The sequence below is a fragment of the Delphinapterus leucas genome, chromosome 19 (genome assembly GCF_059928025.1).
Source record: "Delphinapterus leucas isolate spDelLeu-1000000601 "Yukka" chromosome 19, BTC_Dleu_Yukka2, whole genome shotgun sequence".
Taxonomy (NCBI): domain Eukaryota; kingdom Metazoa; phylum Chordata; class Mammalia; order Artiodactyla; family Monodontidae; genus Delphinapterus; species Delphinapterus leucas.
The window spans coordinates 6363958-6387405 of NC_143147.1; the positions used below are offsets into that span (position 1 = coordinate 6363958).

The window sequence follows — 23448 nt, forward strand, 5'->3', positions numbered from 1 at the left end:
CAACACAATAAATGAAATTAAAAATACTCTAGAAGGGATCAATAGCAGAATAACTGAGGCAGATGAATGGATAAGTGACCTGGAAGATAAAATAGTGGAAATAACTACCACAGAGCAGAATGAAGAAAAAAGAATGAAAGAACTGAGGACAGTCTCAGAGACCTCTGGGACAACATTAAATGCACGAACATTCGAATTATAGGGGTTCCAGAAGAAGAAGAGAAAAAGAAAGGGACTGAGAAAATATTTGAAGAGATTGTAGTTGAAAACTTCCCTAATATGGGAAAGGAAATAGTTAATCAAGTCCAGGAAGCACAGAGAATCCCATACAGGATAAATCCAAGGAGAAACATGCCAAGACACATATTAATCAAACTGTCAAAAATTAAATACAAAGAAAGCATATTAAAAGCAGCAAGGGAAAAACAACAAATAACACACAAGGGAATCCCCATAAGGTTAACAGCTCATCTTTCAGCAGAAACTCTGCAAGCCAGAAGGGAGTGGCAGGACATATTTAAAGTGATGAAGGAGAAAAACCTACAACCAAGATTACTCTACCCAGCAAGGATCTCATTCAGATTTGATGGAGAAATTAAAACCTTTACAGACAAGCAAAAGCTGAGAGAGTTCAGCACCACCAAACCAGCTTTACAGCAAATGCTAAAGGATCCTCTCTAGGCCTGAAACACAAGAGAAGGAAAAGACCTATAATAACAAACCCAAAGCAATTAAGAAAATGGGAATAGGAACATACATATCGATAATTACCTTAAATGAAAATGGATTAAATGCTCCCACCAAAAGACACAGACTGAATGAATGGATACAAAAACAAGACTCATATATATGCTGTCTACGAGAGACCCACTTCAGACCTAGAGACACATACAGACTAAAATTGAGGGGATGGAAAAAGATATTCCATGCAAATAGAAACCAAAAGAAAGCTGGAGTAGCAATTCTCATATCAGACAAAATAGACTTTAAAATAAAGACTATTAGAAGAGACAAAGAAGGACACTACATAATGATCAAGGGATCAATCCAAGAAGAACATATAACAATTGTAAATATTTGTGCACCCAACATAGGAGCACCTCAATACATAAGGCAAATAGTAACAGCCATAAAAGGGGAAATCGACAGTAACACATTCATAGTAGGAGACTTTAACACTCCACTTTCACCAATGGACAGATCATCCAAAATGAAAATAAATAAGGAAACACAAGCTTTAAATGATACATTAAACAAGATGGACTTAATTGATATTTATAGGACATTCCGTCCAAAAATAACAGAATGCACATTTTTCTCAAGTGCTCATGGAACATTCTCCAGGACAGATCATATCTTGGGTCACAAATCAAGCCTTGGTAAATATAAGAATATTGAAATTGTATCAAGTATCTTTTCGGACCACAACGCTATGAGACTAGATATCAATTACAGGAAAAGATATGTAAAAAATACAAACACATGGAGGCTAAACAATACACTACTTAATAATGAAGTGATTACTGGAGAAATCAAAGGGGAAATCAAAAAATACCTAGAACAAATGACAATGGATACACAAGGACCCAAAACCTATGGGATGCAGCAAAAGCAGTTCTAAGAGGGAAGTTTATAGCAATACAATCCTACCTTAAGAAACAAGAAACATCTAAAATAAACAACCTAACCTTACACCTAAAGCAATTAGAGAAAGAAGAACAAAAAACCCAAAGTTAGCAGAAGGAAAGAAATCATAAAGATCAGACCAGAAATAAATGAGGAAGAAATGAAGGGAACGATAGCAAAGATCAATAAAACTAAAAGCTGGTTCTTTGAGAAGATAAACAAAATTGATAAACCATTAGCCAGACTCATCAAGAATAAAAGGGAGAAGACTCAAATCAATAGAATTAGAAATGAAAAAGGAGAAGTAACAACTGACACTGCAGAAATACAAAAGATCATGAGAGATGACTACAAGCGACACTATGCCAATAAAACGGACAACCTGAAAGAAATGGACAAATTCGTACAAGTACACAACCTGCCAAGACTGAATAAGGAAGAAATAGAAAATATGAACAGACCAGTCACAAGCACTGAAATTGAAACTGTGATTAAAAATCTTCCAACAAACAAAAGCCCAGGATGGCTTCACAGGCGAATTCTATCAAACATTTAGAGAAGAGCTAACACCTATCCTTCTCAAACTCTTCCAAAATATAGCAGAGAGAGAAATACTCCCAAACTCATTCTATGAGGCCACCATCTCCCTGATACCAAAACCAGACAAGGATGTCACAAAGAAAGCAAACTACAGGCCAATATCACTGATGAACATAGATGCACAAATCCTCAACAAAATACTAGCAAATAGAATGCAACAGAACATTAAAAGGATCATACACCATGATCCAGTGGAATGTATTCCAGGAATGCAGTGATTCTTCAATATATGCCAATCAATCAGTGTGATACACCATATTAACAAATTGAAGGAGGAAAACCATATAGTCATCTCAATAGATGCAGAGAAAGCTTTCGACAAAATTCAACACCCATTTGTGATAAAACCCTCCAGAATGTAGGCATAGAGGGAACTTTCCTCAACATAATAAAGGCCATAAATAACAAACCGACAGCCCACATCATCCTCAATGGTGAAAAACTGAAAGCATTTCCACTAAGATCAGGAACAAGACAAGGTTGCCCACTCTCACCTCTCTTATTCAACATAGTTTTGGTAGTTTTATCCACATCAATCAGAGAAGCAAAGGAATCCAAATCGGAAAAGAAGAAGTAAAGCTGTCACTGTTTGCAGATGACATGGTACTATGCATAGAGAATCCTAAAGATGCTACCAGAAAACTACTAGAGCTAATCAATGAATTTGGTAAAGTAGCAGGATACAAAATTAATGCACAGAAATCTCTGGCATTCCTATATACTAATGATGAAAAATCTGAAAGTGAAATCAAGAAAACACTCCCATTTACCATTGGAAAGAAAAAGAATATCTAAGAAAAAACTTACCTAAGGAGACAAAAGACCTGTATGTCGAAAATTATAAGACACTGATGAAAGAAATTAAAGATGGTACAAATAGATGGAGATATATACCATGTTCTTAGATTGGAAGAATCAACATTGTAAAAATGACTCTACTACCCAAAGCAATCTATAGATTCAATGCAGTCCCTATCAAACTACCACTGTAATTTTTCACAGAACTAGAACAAAAAAATTTTACAATTTGTATGGAAACACAAAAGACCCCGAATAGTCAAAGCAATCTTGAGAAAAAGAAAAGCGGAGCTGGAGGAATCAGGATCTGTAACTTCAGACTATACTACAAAGCTACAGTAATCAAGACAGTATGGTGCTGGCACAAAAACAGAAATATAGATCAATGGAACAGGATAGAAAGCCCAGAGATAAACCCACACACATATGGTCACCTTATCTTTGATAACGGAGGCAAGAATATACGTGGAGAAAAGACAGCCTCTTCAATAAGTGGTGCTGGGCAAACTGGACAGCTACATGTAAAAGTATGAAATTAGAACACTCCCTAACACCACACATGAAAATAAACTCAAAATGGATTAAAGACCTAAATGTAAGGCCAGACACTATCAAACTCTTAGAGGAGAACATAGGCAGAACACTCTATGACATAAATCACAGCAAGATCCTTTTTGACCCACCTCCTAGAGAAATGGAAATAAAAACAAACAAATGGGACCTAATGAAACTTCAAAGCTTTTGCACAGCAATGGAAACCATAAACAAGACCAAAAGACAACGCTCAGGATGGGAGAAAATATTTGCAAATGAAGCAACTGACAAAGGATTAATCTCCAAAATTTACAAGCAGCTCAATAACAAAAAAACAAACAACCCAATCCAAAATTGGGCAGAAGACCTAAATAGACATTACTCCAAAGAAGATATACAGACTGCCAACAAACACATGAAAGAATGTTCAACGTCACTAATCACTAGAGAAATGCAAATCAAAACTACAATGAGATATCATCTCACACCAGTCAGAATGGCCATCATCAAAAAATCTAGAAACAATAAATGCTGGAGAGGGTGTGGAGAAAAGGGAACACTCTTGCACTGCTAGTGGGAATGTGAATTGGTACAGCCACTAAGGAGAACAGTATGGAGGTTCCTTAAAAAACTACAAATAGAACTACCATATGACCCAGCAATCCCACTACTGGGCATATACCCTGAGAAAACCATAATTCAAAAAGAGTCATGTACCAAAATGTTCATTGCAGCTCTATTTACAATAGCCAGGACATGGAAAGAACCTAAGTGTCCATCATCGGATGAATGGATAAAGAAGATGTGGCACATATATACAATGGAATATTACTCAGCCATAAAAAGAAATGAAATTGAGCTATTTGTAATGAGGTTGATGGACCTAGAGCCTGTCATACAGAGTGAAGTAAGTCAGAAAGAGAAAGACAAATACCATATGCTAACACATATATATGGAATTTAAGAAAGATAATGTCTTGAAGAACCTAGGGGTAACACAGGAATAAAGACACAGACCTACTAGAGAATGGACTTGAGGATATGGGGAGGGGGAAGGGTAATCTGGGACAAAGTGAGAGAGTGGCATGGACATATATACACTACCAAACGTAAAATAGATAGCTAGTGTGAAGCAGCCTCATAGCACAGGGAGATCAGCTCAGTGCTTTGTGACCACCTAGAGGTGTGGGATAGGGAGGGTGGGAGGGAGGGAGATGCAAGAGGTAAGAGATACGGGAACATATGTATATGTATAACTGGTTCACTTTGTTATAAAGCAGAAACTAACACACCATTGTAAAGCAATTATCCTCCTATAAAGATGTGAAAATAAATAAATGCTAAAAGAAAAAAAAAGAGGGATCATAGAAGCAGTGAAATAAAAGCATCTAGTTATGTTCATGGTATTCCCCTAAGACTGCCAGCTGACTTTTCAGCAGACTTTTCAGACTAGGAAGGAATGATAGGATATAGTCAATGGGCTAAAAGGAAAAAGCCTACAACAAGAATACTCTACCAGCAAGATTATTATTCAGAATTGAAGGAGAGGGCTTCCTTGGTGGTGCAGTTGTTGAGAATCCACCTGCCAATGCAGGGGACATGGGTTCTAGCCCTGATCTGGGAAGATCCCACATGCCGTGGAGCAACTAAGCCTGTGTGCCACAACTACTGAGCCTGTGCTCTAGGGCCCATGTGCCACAGCTACTGAGCCTGCGAGCCACAACTACTGAAGCCCAAGCACCTAGAACCCATGACTTGCAACAAGAGAAGCCATTGCAATGAGAAGCCCGTGCACAGCAATGAAGAGTAGCCCCCACTTACCACAACTAGAGAAAAGCCCGAGTGCAACAATGAGGACTCAATGCAGCCAAAAATAAATTCATGAAAAAAAAAGAATTGTAAGAGAGATCAAGAGTTTCCCAGACTAGCAAAGGTAAAAGAGTTCATCACTAATAAAGTAGCCTTATAAGCAATGTTGAAGGAATTTACTTAAGCTTAAAAGAAGTCTCACTAATTATTGATAGTAACAAGAAAACAAACAAAAGTAAAAATCGCACTGCAAAATGTATACACAGAGTAAGGGTAGTAGATCAAACATTTATTAAGCTTCTGTAAAAAATAAAAGACAATTGTAGTATGTTTTTTTAAAAAGAGAGGGCCCCGGGATTCCCTGGTGGTGCACTGGTTGGGAGTCCACCTGCTGATGCAGGGGACATGGGTTTGTGCCCTGGTCTGGGAAGATCCCACATACCGCGGAGCAGCTAGGCCCGTGAGCCATGGCTGCTGAACCTGTGCGTCTGAAGCCTGTGCTCCACAATGGGAGAGGCCACAACAGTGAGAAGCCCGTGTACTGCAAAAAAAAAAAAGAGAGAGAGAGAGGCCCCCAAATAAATCAGAAATGAAAGAGATGAAGTTACAACAGACACCACAGAAATACAAAGTATCCTAAGAGATTACAACAAACAATTATACACCAAAAAATGGGACAACCTAGAAGAAGTGGGTAAGTTCCTAAAAACATAAATCTTCCAAGACTGAGTTAGCAATAAATAAAAAATCTAAGCAGAACAATTACTAGAAATGAAATCAATCAATAATCAAAAAACTCAATAGGGCTTCCCTGGTGACACAGTGGTTGAGAATCTGCCTGCTAATTCAGGAGACACGGGTTCGAGCCCTGGTCTGGGATGATTCCATGTGCTGTGGAGCAACTAGGCCCATGAGCCACAACTACTGAGCCTGTGCGTCTGGAGCCTGTGCTCCGCAACAAGAGAGGCCACGATAGTTAGAGACCCGTGCACCATGATGAAGAGTGGCCCCCGCTTGCCACCACTAGAGAAAGCCCTCACACAGAAACAAAGACCCAACACAGCAACAATAAATAAATAAACTCCTACCCCCAACATTTTCTAAAAAAAATCTCTCAATAAATAAATTTCTGGGACGAGGTGGCTTTACTAATAAATTCTACCAAACATTTAAAAGACAGTTAACATCTATCCTTCTCAAGCTATTCCAAACAATTGATGAAGGAGTGCTTCCAAACTTATTTTCTGAGGCCAGTATCACCCATATATAAAAACCAGATAAACACACTACCAAAAAGGTAAATTACTGGCCAATATCCCTGATGAACATAGATGCAAAAACCCTCAACAAAATATTCATAAACTGAATTCAACAATACACTAAAAGAATCATACACCATGATCAAATGGATCATCTCAGCAATGCAGGAATGACTCAGTCTATGCAGATCAATTAAGTGACACAAGAGATTATCAGAACAAAGGATAAAATCATATGATCATCTTCATACCTCCAGCAAAGGATTTGGCAAAATTTCACAAAATTCAACATTTGAATTATGATAAAAACTCTCAACAAGATGGGTATAGAGGCAACATACCTTTTTATAATAAAGGACAGGGACTTCCCTGGCAGTCCAGTGGTTGGGAATTCGCGATTCCACTGCAGGGGGTGTGGGTTCAATCCCTGGTCAGGGAAATAGGGTCCCCCATGCTGTGCGGTGCAGCATGAATGAATGAATAAATAAATAAAAAAGGGTATATATGACAAAAGCAGACCTAACATCATACTTAATGGTGAAAAGCGGAAAGCATCTCCTCTAATAGGAACAAGACAAGGATGCCTACTCTCACCACTTTTATTCAACACAGGATTAATAGTTCTAGCCACAGCCAAAAAACAAAAATAAAAATACAAAATAGGATCTAACTTGTAAAGGAAGTAAAACTGTCACTGTTTGCAGATGACATGATAATATGTAGAGAAAACCCTAAAGACCTCACCAACAAATTATTAGCATAAATAAAATCAGTAAATTTGAAGTATACACAATTTTTTTAATTAAATTTTTTTGGAGTATGGTTGCTTTACAATGTTGTGTTAGATTCTACTATACAGCAAAGTGAAGCACCTATATGTACACATATATCCCCTCTTTTTTTGATTTCCTTCTCATTAAGGTCACCACAGAGCACTGAGTTCCCTGTGCTATACAGTAGGTTCTCATTAGTTATCTATTTTATACATAGTATCAATAGTGTATATCTGTCAATCCAAACCTCCCAATTTCTCCCATCCCCCCTTTTCCCCCTTGGTGTCCATATGTTTGTTCTCTACATCTGTGTCTCTATTTCTGTTTTGCAAACTAAATCATCTATAAGATTTTTCTAGATTCCAAATATATGTGTTAATATACAATATTTGTTTTTCTCTTTCTGACTTACTTCACTCTGTATGACTCTCTCTAGGTCCATCCACATCTCTACAAATAACCCAATTTCGTTCCTTTTTATAGTTAATATTTCATTGTATATATGTACCACATCTTCTTTATCCATTACTCCGCTGATGGACATTTAGGTTGCTTCCACGTCCTGACTATTGTAAATAGTGTCACAGTGAATATTGGGGTGCATGTGTATTTTTGAATTATGGTTTTCTCTGGGTATATGCCCAGTAATGGGATTGCTGTATCTTATGGTAGCTCTATCCTTAGTTTTTAAGGAACCTCCGTACTGTTCTCCATAGTGGCTGTATCAATTTACATTCCCACCAACAGTGCAAGAGGGTTCCCTCTTCTCCACACCCTCTCCAGCATTTACTGTTTGTAGATTTTTGGATGATAGCCATTCTGACCGGTGTGAGGTGATACCTCATTGCAGTTTTGATTTGCATTTCCCTAATAATGGTGTTGAGCATCTTTTCATTTGCCTCTTGGCCATCTGTATGTCTTCTTTGGAGAAATGCCTATTTAGGTCTTCCACCCATTTTTTGATTGGGTTGTCTGTTTTTTTATATTGACCTACATGAGCTGTTTGTATATTTTGGAGATTAATCCTTTGTCAGTTGCTTCATTTGAAAATATTTTCTCCCATTGTGAGTGTTGTCTTTTCGTCTTGTTTATGGTTTCCTTTGCTGTGCAAAAAAGCTTTTAAGTTTAATTAGGTCCCATTTGTTAATTTTTGTTTTTATTTTCATTGAAGTATATGCAATTAATATACAGAAATCTGTTATTTTTCTCTGCACTAATAGCACACTATCAGAGAAATTAAGAAAAAAATTACAACTGTACCAAAAAGTAATAAAATACCTGGGAATAAATTTAACCATGGAGGTGAAAGATTTATATATTAAAAATTATAAGACAATGATGAAGGAAATTGAAGATGACACAAATAAATGAAAAGATAGCCCATGCTCTTGGATCAGAAGAATTAATCCTTTTAAAATAGCCCTATTACTCAAAGCAACCTACAGATTTAAAGCAATCCCTATCAAAATACCCATGAAACTGTTCATAAACAGAACAAATAATCCCAAAATAAATATAGAACCACAAAATACTCACACTGCCAAAGCAATCCTGAAAAAAAAGACCAAAGCTGGAGATAGAATGCACCCTGACTACAAAGCTACAATAATCACAAAACAGACACATAGATCAAGGGAATAGAATAGAGAGCCCAGAAAGGAACCCACACACTTAATGGTGAATAAATCTACCACCAAGGAGGCAAGAATATACAATGGAGAAAAGACACTCTCTTAAATAAGTTGTATTGGGAAAACTGGAGGGCTACATGTAAAATAATGAATTCATAACATTTCCTCACACCAGACACAAAATTCAAAATGGATTAAGCACCTAAAGGTAATACACCAAACCATAAAACTCACAGGAGAGAACACAGGGAGAACACTCCTTGACATAAATTGTAGCAATATCAAACTATCAATGCCTGAAGGAGACTGACCAGAGGCCCAAGTACACAGGAAATACCAAGGTCATTACACAAACATCAGCCCCACAGAACCCCTAAAGCCCAGATCCTGAAGAAGCAAAAGAGGAGATACACTGCCTCGAAAGGGATATTAATTATATCTACTCCCTGTAAGAGTACATCAAAAGGCTTGTCTCCTCTGATGATGGCAACAGATGCTACAACAGCACTTTAAGTTGTCAATATAATGGAAAACAAACTGATTACATTGGCATTGTAATTTATTTTCCCTGACCATCATTGGGGTTCCCTGCCTCTTCATATGTAAAATGATTGTTTTTATTTCTTTTTCAGTGAAATTTAATTTCATAGGTTCCAAATATTTTTATTTGGTTGCTTCTATATTTTACCTTGACTGAGAGGCAATTTGAATATACTGTATATTTGTGGTGTCTTCTCCCACAGCATCCTTCCAAACCAATTACTGTCCACACAGTCACTAAAAAATTTGTCAAGAACTTGTTGTCATAAGTCATCCACCACTCAAGACACTTGATATGAGGGCCATCTGCCGTGCACAGCCTTACATCAAGAGCTCTGTACTGAGCTCTTTTCTCTCAACTTTTGGACCAGAAAAAGGACAGGATGAGGATATCATTATTCCCTCACCAGCTGCACTCACGCACATTGGTCACTCCTCAAGCATCATCGCCAAGCTGACAGACAACAGGCCTGGTATCTTCTATGATTTTCCCTAGTTTGCCACCAAGACATTTGATCTTGACCATGTCACCATCACCTTACCCTGATAAGTTTTTTTTTTCTAAAATGAACCTGAAATACTGTATTTTTATCCTTTTGTGTCCAGGGAGAAACAACTCTAGTTTTCTAAGTCATAAAAAAAAGTTATAAATATAATGTTCTGGGAAAGAGAGAGAAAATCAACATTTTGGGGCTTCTCCACACCACCACCCTGCAAGTCACGTGATCAGGCTTTAAATCAACCAGCTGACCCTTCTACCTCACTGAACAGCTTTAAATCAGCTCCACAAACTTTAAGTTACCTGACCCTGTATGAACTCAGAATCTGCCCCTGAAACTTGCACCTTCAAAAGTCAGGAGCTTCACATTGATCCCAGCACTGAACATAGCTCTGAGCATACAGGTTGTGATCACTGATGGTGCAACAGATAAGTAAGTGAGACCCTTCTGCTTAGGTCAGGGATGTGCAGACAGAAGGAACAGGCTCAGAAGAAAAGGGAAGAAAGATGTTTGGGGAGAACTCTGGAGAGCTTGGGCACAGGGTGGAGTACAGCCCACCATCAAAAATACCACTGGTTTTATATGTTCCACATTCACAACCACCTGCCCTGTTTTCCAGGTTCAAACACTCACACAGGACTGCGGTGAGTAAACTGTGAGCCCAAGAATCAAACAAGATATTTCTGAGTCCAGAATCCTGCCTCTGGTGAAAACAAAGGCAGTCATAGTGCAGAGAGCATGCCACAGTGTCTGGCCACTGTGCCACCCAAGCAGGATGTAAGTTCACAATCGGATACTGATGGCAGACCTGTGTCCCTTCTGTGAAGGGACTCAGTTTGGGCCAGAGAGTCAGAGGTGTCTGGTGTATCCAATCCTGTATCTGCCAAGTGTGCAACAGATTGATGGAATGAGGTGAAAAGCATATTTTCTCTGAATTCATGTTAGTTTTTCAAAAGAATAGAGTTTTGTCTTAGTTAAGCAGAATAATTTAAATAGCTTGGACAGCTCAAAACTGCTGTTTAGGGAACTGAAAACCAAGTCAGCTGTGAACAGTGCTTTTAAAATCCTTGGAGAAGGAGCTTCAAGATGGCAGAAGAGTAAGACGTGGAGATCACCTTCCTCCCCACAAATAAAACAGGAATACATCTATATGTGGAACAACTCCTACAGAACACCTACTGAACGCTGGCAGAAGCTCTCAGACCTCCCAAAAGGCAAGAAACTCCCCACGTACCTGGGTAGGGCAAAAGAAAAAATTAAAAACAGTGACAAAAGAATACAGACGGGACCTGCACCAGTGGGAGGGAGCTGTGACGGAGGAAAAGTTTCCACACACTAGGAAAGCCCTTCACGGGCAGACTGTGGGTGGCAGAGGGAGGAAGCTTTGGAGCCATGGAGGAGAGCGTAGCAACAAGGGTGCGGAGGGCAAAGCGGAGAGATTCCTGCGCAGAGGATCGGTGCCGACCAGCACTCACCAGCAGGAGAGGCTTGTCTGCTCACCCGCTGGGGCGGGCGGAGGCTGGGAGCTGAGGCTCGGGTTTCGGAAGTCGGATCCCAGGAAGAGAACTGCGGTTAGCTGCATAAATGCAGCCTGAAGGGGGCTATTACACCACGGCTAGCTGGGAGGGAGTCTGGGAAAAAGTCTGGGCCTGCCGAAGAGGCAAGTCTTTTTCTGGTGCGTGAGGAGAGGGGATTCAGAGCACCACCTAAATGAGCTCCAGAGATGGGCGTGAGCCACAGCTATCAGTGCAGACCCCAGAAACGCTTAGGCTGCTGCTGCATCACCAAGAAGCCTGTGTGCAAGCCCAGGTCACTATCCACACCTAGCCTCCGAGAGCCTATGCATCCCACCACTGCCAGGGTCCCATGATCCACGGACAGCTTCCCAAGGAGAACACATGGCACGCCTCAGGCTGCTGCAATGTCATGTTGGCCTCTGCCGCCGCAGGCTCACCCCGCATCCGTACCCCTCCCTCCTCCCGGCCTGAGTGAGCAAGAGCCCCTGAAGCAACTACTCCTTTAACCCCATCATGTCTGAGTGAAGCACAGATGCCCTCAGGTGACCTACATGCAGAGGCAGGGACAAATCCAAAGCTGAAGCCCAGGAGCTGTGGGGACAAAGAAGAGAAAGGAATATTTCTCCCAGCAGCCTCAGGAGCAGTGGATTAAATCTCCACAATCAACTTGATGCACCCTGCATCTGTGGAATACCTGAATAGACAACAAATCAACCCAAATTGACGAGGTGGACTTTGGGAGCAACGATATATTTTTTTTTCTCCCTTTACCTCTTTTTGTGAGTGTGTATGTGTATGCTTCTGTGTGTGATTTTTTTCTGTATAGCTTTGCTTTTACCATTTGTCCTAGGGTTCTGTCTGTCCGTCTTTTTGTTTTTCTTTTCTTCTGTTTTTTAGTATAGGTTTTAGCACTTGTTATCATTGGTGGATTTGTTTTTTGGTTTGGTTGCTCTCTTCTTTCTTCTTTCATTACTTAAAAAAAAATTTTAATAATTATTTTTTATTTTAACAACTTTATTTTATTTTACTTTATTTTATATTTTTCTTTTTTTTCTCCCCCCTTTTTTTTTTTTGCAGTACGCGGGCCTCTCATTGTTGTGTCCTGTCCCATTGCGGAGCACAGGGTCCGCATGTGCAGACTCAGTGGCCATGGCTCACGGGCCCAGCCACTTTGTGGCATGTGGGATCTTCCCAGACCAGGGCATGAACCTGTGTCCCCTGCATCGGCAGGTGGACTCTCAACCACTGCACCACCAGGGAAGCCCATTTTTGTCCCTTTTATTCTGAGCCGTGTGGATGACAGGCTCTTGGTGCTCCAGCCAGGTATCAGGGCTGTGCCTCTGAGGTGGGAGAGCCAAGTTCAGGACACTGGTCCACAAGAGACCTCCCAGATCAACGTAATATCAAACGGTGAAAATCTCCCAGAGATCTCCATCTCAATGCCAAGACCCAGCTCCACTCAAAGAACCAGCAAGCTACAGGGCTGGACACCCTTTACCAAACAACTAGCAAGACAGGAACACAACCCCATCCATTAGCAGAGACACTGCCTAAAATCATAATAAGGCCATAGACACCCCAAAAATCACCACCAGACGTGGACCTGCCCACCAGAAAGACAAGATCCAGCCTCATCCATCAGAACACAGGCACTAGTCCCCTCCATCAGGAAGCCTACACAACCCACTGAACCAACCATAGCCACTGGGGACAGACACCAAAAACAATGGAATCTATGAACCTGCAGCTTGTGAAAAGGAGACCCCAAACACAGTAAGTTAAGCAAAATGAGAAGACAGAGAAACACACAGCAGATGAAGGAGGAAGGCAAAACCCCACCAGGCCTAACAAATGAAGAGGAAATAGGCAGTCTACCTGAAAAAGAATTCAGAGTAATGACAGTAAAGTTGATCCAAACTCTTGGAAATAGAATGGAGAAAATATAAGAAAAGTTTAACAAGGACCTAGAAGGACTAAAGAGCAAACAAACAGTGATGAACAGCACAATAAATAAAATTAAAAATTCTCTAGAAGGGATCAAGAGCAGATTAACTGAGGCAGAAGAACGGATAAGTGACCTGGAAGATAAAATAGTGGAAATAACTACTGCAAAGCAGAATGAAGAAAAAAGAATGAAAAAGATTGAAAACAGTCTCAGAGACCTCTAGGACAACACTAAACACACCAACATTCGAATTATAGGGGTCCCAGAAGAAGAAGAGGAAAAGAAAGGGACTGAGAAAATATTGGAAGGGATTATAGTTGAAAACTTCCCTAATATGGGAAAGGAAATAGTTAATCAAGTCCAGGAAGCGCACAGAGTCCCATACAGGATAAATCTAAGGAGAAACACGCCAAGACACATGTTAATCAAACTATCCAAAATTGAATACAAAGAAAAAATATTAAAAGCAGCAAGGGAAAAACAACAAATAACACACAAGGGAATTCCCATAAGGTTAACAGCTCATCTTTCAGCAGAAACTCTGCAAGCCAGAAGGGAGTGGCAGGACATATTTAAAGTGATGAAGGAGAAAAACCTACAACCAAGATTACTCTACCCAGCAAGGATCTCATTCAGATTTGATGGAGAAATTAAAACCTTTATAGACAAACAAAAGCTAAGAGAATTGAGCACCACCAAACCAGCTTTAAAACAAATGCTAAAGGAACTTCTCTAAGCAGGAAACAAGAGAAGGAAAAGACCTACAATAACAAACGCAAAGCAATTAAGAAAATGGTAATAGGAACATACATATCAATAATTACCTTAAATATAAATGGATTAAATGCTCCAACCAAAAGACATAGACTGGCTGAATGGATACAAAAACAAGACCTGTATATATGCTGTCTACAAGAGACCCACCTCAGACCTAGGGACATATACAGACTGAAAGTGAGGGGATGGAAAAAGATATTCCGTGCACATGGAAATCAAAAGAAAGCTGGAGTAGCAATTCTCATACCAGACAAAATAGACTTTAAAACAAAGACTATTACAAGAGACAAAGAAGGACACTACATAATGGTCAAGGGATCAATCCAAGAAGAACATATAACAATTGTAAATATTTATGCACCCAACACAGGAGCACCTGAATACATAAGGTAAATACTAACAGCCATAAAAGGGGAAATTGACAGTAACACAATCATAGTAGGGGACTTTAACACCCAACTTTCACCAATGAACAGATCATCCAAAATAAGAATGAATAAGGAAACACAAGCTTTAAATGATACATTAAACAAGGTGGACTTAATCGTTATTTATAGGACATTCCATCCAAAGACAACAGAATAAACATTCTCCTCAAGTGCTCATGGAACATTCTCCAGGAGAGACCATATCTTGGGTCACAAATCAAGCCTTGGTAAATTTAAGGAAATTGATATCGTATCAAGTATCTTTTCTGACCACAATGCTATGAGACTAGATATCAACTACAGGAAAAGATCTGCAAAAAAAATACAAACACATGGAGGCTAAACAATACACTACTTAATAACCAAGAGATCACTGAAGAAATCAAAGAGGAAATCAAAAAATACCTAGAATCAAATGACAATGAAAACACGACTGCCCAAAACCTATGGGATGCAGCTAAAGCAGTTCTAAAAGGGAAGTTTATAGCAATACAATGTTACCTTAAGAAACAAGAAACATCTAAAATAAACAACCTAACCTTACACCTAAAGCAATTAGAGAAAGGAGAACAAAAAATCCCCAAAGTTAGCAGAAGGAAAGACATCATAAAAATCAGATCAGAAACAAATGAAAAGGAAATGAAGGAAAGGATAGCAAAGATCAATAAATCTATAAGCTGGTTCTTTGAGAAGATAAACAAAGTTGATAAACCATTAGCCAGACTAAGCAAGAAAAAAAGGGAGAAGACTCAAATCAACAGAATTAGAAATGAAAAAGGAGAAGTAACAACTGACACTGCAGAAATACAAAGGATCATGAGAGATTACTACAAGCAACGCTATGCCAATAAAATGGACAACCTGGAAGAAATGGACAAATTCTTAGAAACGCACAACCTTCCGAGACTGAACCAGGAAAAAATAGAAAATATAAACAGACCAATCACAAGCACTGAAATTGAAACTGATTATAAATCTTCCAACAAACAAAAGCCCAGCACCAGATGTCTTCACAGACGAATTCTATCAAACATTAAGAGAAGAGCTAACACCTATCCTTCTCAAACTCTTCCAAAATATAGCACAGGGAGGAACACTCCCAAACTCTTTCTATGAGGCCACCCATCAATCACCCTGATACCAAAACCAGACAAAGATGTCTCAAAGAAAGAAAACTACAGTCCAATATCACTGATAAATATGGATGCAAAAATCCTCAACAAAATACTAGTAAACAGAATCCAACAGCACATTAAAAGGATCATACACCATGATTAAGTAGGGTTTATCCCAGGAATGCAAGGATTCTTCAATATACGCAAATCAATCAACATGATACACCATAATAAAAAATTGAAGGAGAAAAATCATATGATCATCTCAATAGTTGCAGAGAAAGCTTTCAACAGAATTCAACACCCATTTATGATAAAAACTCTCCAGAAAGTAGGCAAAGAGGGAACTTTCCTCAAAATAATAAACGCCATACATGACAAACCCACAGCCAACATTGTCCTCAATGGTGAAAAACTGAAAAAATTTCCACTAAGATCAGGAAGAAGACAAGGTTGCCCACTCTCACCACTATTATTCTACATAGCTTTTTTGGGGGGGGGGGGTAAACGGGCCTCTCACTGCTGTGGCCTCTCCCGTTGCAGAGCACAGGCTCCAGACGTGCAGACTCAGTGTCCATGGCTCATGGGCCCAGCTGCTCCGCGGCATGTGGGATCTTCCCGAACCGTGGCACCAACCCGTGTCTCCTGCATCGGCAGGCGGACTCTCAACCACTGCGCCACCAGGGAAGTCCCTCTACATAGTTTTGAAAGTTTTAGCCACAGCAATCAGAGAAGAAAAAGAAATGGAAAGGAATCCAAATTGGAAAAAAAGAAATAAAGCTCTCACTGTTTGCAGATGACATGATACTATACATAGAGAATCCGAAAGATGCTTCCAGAAAACTACTAGAGCTAATCAATGAATTTGGTAACGTAGCAGGATACAAAATTAATGCACAGAAATCTCTGGCATTCCTATACACTAATGATGAAAAATCTGAAAGTGAAATTAAGAAAACACTCCCATTTACCATTGCAAAAAAAAAGAATAAAATATCTAGGAATAAACCTAAGGAGACAAAAGACCTATATGCAGAAAATTATAAGACACTGATGAAAGAAATTAAAGATGATACAAATAGATGGCGAGATATACCATGTTCTTGGGTTGGAAGAATAAACATTGTGAATATGACTATACTACCCAAAGCAATCTACAGATTCAATGCAATCCCTATCAAACTTCCAGTGGAACTTTTCACAGAACAAAAAAATTCACAATTTGTATGGAAACAAAAAAGACCCCGAATAGCCAAAGCAATCTTGAGAAAAAGAAAAACAGAGCTGGAGGAATCAGGCTCCCTGACTTCAGACTATACTACAAAGCTACAGTAATCAAGACAGTATGGTACTGGCACAAAAACAGAAATATAGATCAATGGAACAGGATAGAAAGCCCAGACATAAACCCACATACATATGGTCACCTTATCTTTGATAAAGGAGGCAATAATATACAGTGCAGAAAAGAAAGCCTCTTCAATAAGTGGTGCTGGGCAAACTGGACAGCTACATGTAAAAGAATGAAATTAGAACACTCCCTAACACCATACAGAAAATAAACGCAAAATGCATTAAAGACCTAAATGTAAGGCCAGAAACTATCAAACTCTTAGAGGAAAACATAGGCAGAACACTGTATGACATAAATCACAGCAAGATCCTTTTTGATCCACCTCCTAGAGAAATGGACATAAAAACAAAAATAAACAAATGGGACCTAATGAAACTTCAAAGCTTTTGCACAGCAAAGGAAACCATAAACAAGACCAAAAGACAACCCTCAGAATGGGAGAAAATATTTGCAAATGAAGCAACTAACAGAGGATTTATCTCCAAAATTTACAAGCAGCTCATGCAGCTCAATATCAAAAAAAAAACCCAATCCAAAAATGGGCAGAAGACCTAAATAGACATTTCTCCAAAGAAGATATACAGATTGCCAACAAACACATGAAAGAATGCTCAACATCATTAATCATTAGAGAAATGCAAATCAAAACTACAACGAGATATCATCTCACACCAGTCAGAATGGCCATCATCAAAAAATCTAGAAAAAATAAATGCTGGCAAGGGTGTGGAGAAAAGGGAACCCTCTTGTACTGTTGGTGGGAATGTAAATTGGTACAGCCACTATGGAGAACAGTATGGAGGTTCCTTAAAAAACTACAACTAGAACTACCATATGACCCAGCAATCCCACTACTGGGCATATACCCCGAGAAAACCATAATTCAAAGAGTCATGTACCAAAATGTTCATTGCAGCTCTATTTACAATAGGCAGGACATGGAAGCAACCTATGTGTCCATCAACAAATGAATGGATAAAGAAGATGTGGCACATATATACAATGGAATATTACTCAGCCATAAAATGAAACGAAATTGAGTTATTTGTAGTGAGGTGGATGGACCTAGAGTCTGTCATACAGAGTGAAGTAAGTCAGAAAGAGAAAGACAAATACCATATGCTAACACATATATATGGAATTTAAGAAAGATAATGTCTTGAAGAACCTAGGGGTAACACAGGAATAAAGACACAGACCTACTAGAGAATGGACTTGAGGATATGGGGAGGGGGAAGGGTAATCTGGGACAAAGTGAGAGAGTGGCATGGACAATATATACACTACCAAATGTAAAATAGATAGCTAGTGGGAAGTAGCCACATAGCACAGGGAGATCAGCTCAGTGCTTTGTGACCACCTAGAGGGGTGGGATTGGGAGAGTGGGAGGGAAGGAAACGCAAGAGGGAAGAGACATGGGGATATATGTATATGTATATCTGATTCACTTTGTTATAAAGCAGAAACGAACACACCATTGTAAAGCAATTATACTCCAATAAAGATGTTAAGAAAAAAAAGATGTGGTGTATGTACCTGTATAATGGAATATTACTCAGCCATAAAAAATAATAAAATAATGCTATTTAAAGCAACATGGATGGACCTAGTGAACATTATGCTTAATGTAATTAGACAGAGGAATACAAATACTGTATGATCACTTATAGGTGGAATCTAAAAAAAAATACATACATTTATATACAAAAGAAAAACACACTCACAGACAGATAAAACAAACTTATGGTTACCAAAGGGGAAAGGGAGGGGAAAAGGAACAAATTAGGGTATGGAATTAACATATACAAACTATTATACATAACATAGATAAGCAACAAGGATTTACTGTATAGCACAGGGAATTTTATTCAATACCTTATAATAACCTATAATGGACTATAACCTGCAAAAATAATCAGCATGCAGTACAACAGAAACTAATATTATTTTAAATCATTTATACTTCAAAAGAGAGAGAACAATTTCCCATATATTTTTATGGCTTGATAGCTTACTGCTTTAGTGCTGAATATTATTTCATTCCCAGAATATACTAGAGTATATTTTTCCATTTATCTACCTTGGTTTCATTCACATTTTGGCAATATTGAATCAATGTGCTAAAAATATCCATATTCAGATTTTGTGTGGACAAATGTTTTTAACTCCTTTCAGTATACATCCATTAGAACACTTTCTGGATTGTACAGTAAGAGTATGTTCAATGTTGTAGAAAGTGTCAATCTGTCTTCCAAAGTAGCTCTATTATTTTTCATTTCCACCAGCAACAAACGAGAGTTCCTATTGCTCCACATCCTCTACAGCATTTGTTGCTGTCATTGTTCCACATTTTGGCCAGTCTAAGAGTTATGTAGTGGTGTATCATTGTATTTTTTATTTGCATTTTAATGACAGCACGTAATCTGGATTATTCTTCCATATACTTACATGCAAAGTGTGTGTATTCTCTGGTGAGGTGGCTTTAAATTGTGTTGGTCCACTTTTTTTTTTTTTTTGGTCCACTTTTACACTGAGCTGCTTTTCTTCTTTCGTACCCAGTCTGTATTTTATTTCTTTTCTTGCCTTATTGCATGAGCAAGGGATATCCTTGATTTTTAACTGAATTTAGTGGGAAAGTTTCATATTTTTTACCACTAAGCACAATGTGAGGTGAAAGTTTTTGTAGATTTTTGTTATCAACTTGAGAAAACTCCTATTTATTTCTATTTTACTGAGAGTTTTCACGAAGAATGAGTGTTGAACTTTTTAAAAAGTCTTCTGCATCTATTGATATGATAATATAGTTTTCTTCTTTAGGTTGTTAATATGATGGCTGTAATTATTTGATTTCAGAATGCGGAACAGGCCTTGCACACCTGGGGTAAATCCTTCTCATTCATGGTATACAATTCTGTCAAAACGTTATCGGATTCTATTCATTAATACTTTTTTGAGGAGTTTTGCATCTAAGTTCCGGAGAGATATTAGTCAGTAGTTTTCTTTACTATTCACGTTTTTGTCTAAGTTCCCACATTGTGTTTTTGGTGTCAGACATTCATTTGAGGAAATTCTCAGTCATTTAAAAAATATTTTCTTGGGCTTCCCTGGTGGCGCAGTGGTTGAGAGTCCGCCTGCCGATGCAGGGCACATGGGTTCATGTCCCAGTCTGGGAAGATCCCACATGCCGTGGAGCAGCTGGGCCTGTGAGCCACGGCTGCTGAGCCTGCGCTCTGCAACGGGAGAGACCACAACAGTAAGAGGCCCACGTACCACAAAAATATATTTTTTTTTCCATTTTCCATCTTTATTTTTCTCTTGCTATGCCCATTATGTGTATGTTATAGCATTTTTAGTTGTTCCACAATTATTATTTTGTTCTGTTGGTTTCTTTCCAGCCCATTTTCTCTTTTGTTTTGAGATTTGAAGTTTTCTCTTGATAGGTACTCAAGCTCAGAGACATTTATCCTCAGCCAGCTCTTTGGCTGCTAAAATGAAACACCAGAGACTTCGTAGTTTATAAACATCAGAATATTTTATTCTCATAATGGCTGAGGCACTGTCCCTAACTAAGGCCCTGATGCTGACCCTAACTAGACGCTGATGCTGTCCCTAATGTAGGCCCTGATGCTGTCAATAACTAAGGCCCTGACACTATCCCTAGCTAACGTCCTGACACTGGTCCTAACTAAGGCCATGACGCTGTCTCTAATTCCCTAAGTCTGTCTTTAACTAATGGCCTAACTTTTTCCCTAATTACGCTATGACACTGGCCCTAAGGCCTTGACATGTCCCTAAATAGACACTGACACTGTCCCTAACATAGGCCCTGATACTGTCAATAACTAATGCCCTGACGCTATCCCTAAGTCCCTGACACTGTCCCTAACTAAGGCCCTGACAGTGTCCCTAACTAACACCTGTACTGTCTCTTACTAGGGGTCTCAAGTTTTCTCTAACAGAGGCCCTGATGCTGTCCCTTACTAAGGCCCTGAAGCTGCCCCTAACTAATGCCCTGACAATGGCCCTAAGAGCTGCAGACAACCCACAATAACACCCTGACACTGGCCTTACCTACAGCTCTGATTCTGGCGTTAAGTCCATGAGAATATACCTAAGGAACAGCGTGAACTATTTCTAAGTCCCTGACGGTGACCCTAATAGACTGAGATATCCGACACTATCACCCTGATCCTGTCCATAACTAAGGCCCTGAATATGTCCCTAGGAAAGTCTCTTACGATATCTCTAACTAATGGCCTGAACTCTCTCTTACTAAGGCCGTAAGTTATCTCTGACTGAGGCCCTGATGCTGTCCCTCATAGCATATACTGTCACTAAATAATGTTCTGATCCTGACCATTACCAAGGCCCTGAATATGTCCCTAAGAAAGTCTCTGATGTGTCCTTAACTAACGGCCTGAACTGTCTTATACTAAGGCCCTCAAGTTTTCTGAGGTCCTGACACTATCCCTAACTAAGGCCTGGTTGCTGGCCCTAACTAACGTCCTCATGCTGTCCCTAACTGAAGCCCCAATGTTCTTCTTAACTAAGGCCTTGATGAAGTCTCTACCTGTAACTAATGACCTGACTCCTTACCTAACTAACACCCTAATTATATTCCTCACTAATGCCCTGACACTGGTCCTAACTCCAACCCTGATATGCTGGCCATAACTAATGACCTGATGCTGGCCCTTACTAAGGCCTCACCCCAGGGTTGTTCCAGGCTGCTGGGCAGTGTTCTCTTGTCCGCATCTCTAGCCAGCTGCCTGCCATTGGCCACTCTAAGATTCTGCGATGCAGTGGTCCCATGTGGGATGTGCCTGAGTAGGCTCACCTGCAGGAGGAGGGTCATGGCTACTCTGCCTGCCAGGGGACTGAGGCTCAGGGTAGGAATCGCTCAGCCAGTGTCTGGACACAGAGTTCTGTGTCCTTGTTTGTTGTAAAAACTCTTGGAGTTACCTTTAACATTTTTAAAATTGATCTCCCCCTAGCATATTTATAATATAAATTATTTGCCATATTAAAATTCAGGAATGACATTATTAGAATGAGCAGAAAGACACAGCATGCCCCCCCAGTGATCTATTACTTGGAGGATTTAAAATTCTAATGAAAACACTCACTCTCCTCACCCTCTTGGGCGTCAGCACAGGTGGGAATCAGCTGCATCCTTTATTTTCCCTCTGGTTCTCCAGAACCTTTCCTTCAAGGAGAAATCTCTGGACTCTGCAGGAGCTGTGAGTGGTGACCAGCAGGTAAATCTGAGACTGAAAAGCAAGAGGAAGAGAGACAGAGGAGGAGATGAGAATAGGTGACGGGGAGAAGCAGGGGCATCCACGTTCAATAGCAGGCTGAGAGTCTGGGTTAGTCTCCAGCGAAGCTAAGGACCACCAGGGTCTGGCCCCACTGGCCTTGTCACCTGGTGTGGGGACTGGGGACAGCCAAACCCCCATGGCCACTCTCAGTGAAATCAGGGAGGTGGGAGGCCACCCCTGAGAGCCAGATTGAAAATGGTCATGCTGTGAAATAATAAGATGCCCTTTTCAGAAAAGTGAAGAGAGTTCTCTTGGTTCTCGTAGACTTGCAAATACTCTGTGTCCTTCTGGAGGCATGCTGAAGCCTTCAGCCTTTGAGGGCAGTAATGGGAGGGATTATGGGCTCAAAACAATCCAGCACTCACTCCTTTAGGGTGCTGAGGATGACCCGTGTCCACCCCTCAGGTGCTGTGGGGCCTGAAATCCCCTGATCACCAAGGATGGGAGGGGCCACACAGACACTCCACTGGACCACTGGGGGTTTGGCTGGTGGGCTACAGTCCTATATCAGATACATGGTTTGCAAACATCTTGGGCCATCTTGGATGGTGGATTATCTTATTCTTTGCTCCTTTTATATACAATGGTTTTTCATTTTGAGGAAGTCCAATTCATCTATTTTGTCTTTCGCTGCTTGTGCTTTTGGTAGCAGATCTAAGAAATCATAGCCAAATCCAAGGTCATGAAGATTTACTCTCATGTTTTCTTCTATCAGTTTTAGAATCTTGGTTCTTGCATCTAGGCTTTTGATCCATTTTGTGTTGATTTTGTATACGGGATCGGGGGGGAGGTAAGGGTCCAACTTTATTCTTCTGCGTGTGGGTATCCAGCTGTCCCAGCACCTGTGCTAATTGTTTGGGAGAAAATATTTGAAGATGGTGTGACCAACAAGGGCCTAATTTCTAAAATATACAAACAGCTCAT

General features: G+C 39.7%; 1 long non-coding RNA gene across 10 annotated transcripts in view; it reads right to left on the reverse strand.

Annotated features, from left to right (window-relative positions):
* The window catches only part of LOC111171078 (uncharacterized), a 108427-nt gene that overhangs the window by 19530 nt on the left and 65449 nt on the right, over window positions 1–23448 (reverse strand). For 5 of the 10 annotated variants that reach the window (XR_016388800.1, XR_016388803.1, XR_016388798.1 and 2 more), the window contains one exon: window positions 582–22476. The exons of 1 other annotated variant lie outside the window; for it this stretch is intronic. This is a non-coding gene — a long non-coding RNA (uncharacterized LOC111171078). Of the gene's footprint in view, window positions 1–579; window positions 22477–23448 lie in introns of those variants that run through there. 4 more of the 10 variants (XR_016388807.1, XR_016388806.1, XR_016388799.1 and 1 more) reach the window with 3 other exon arrangements.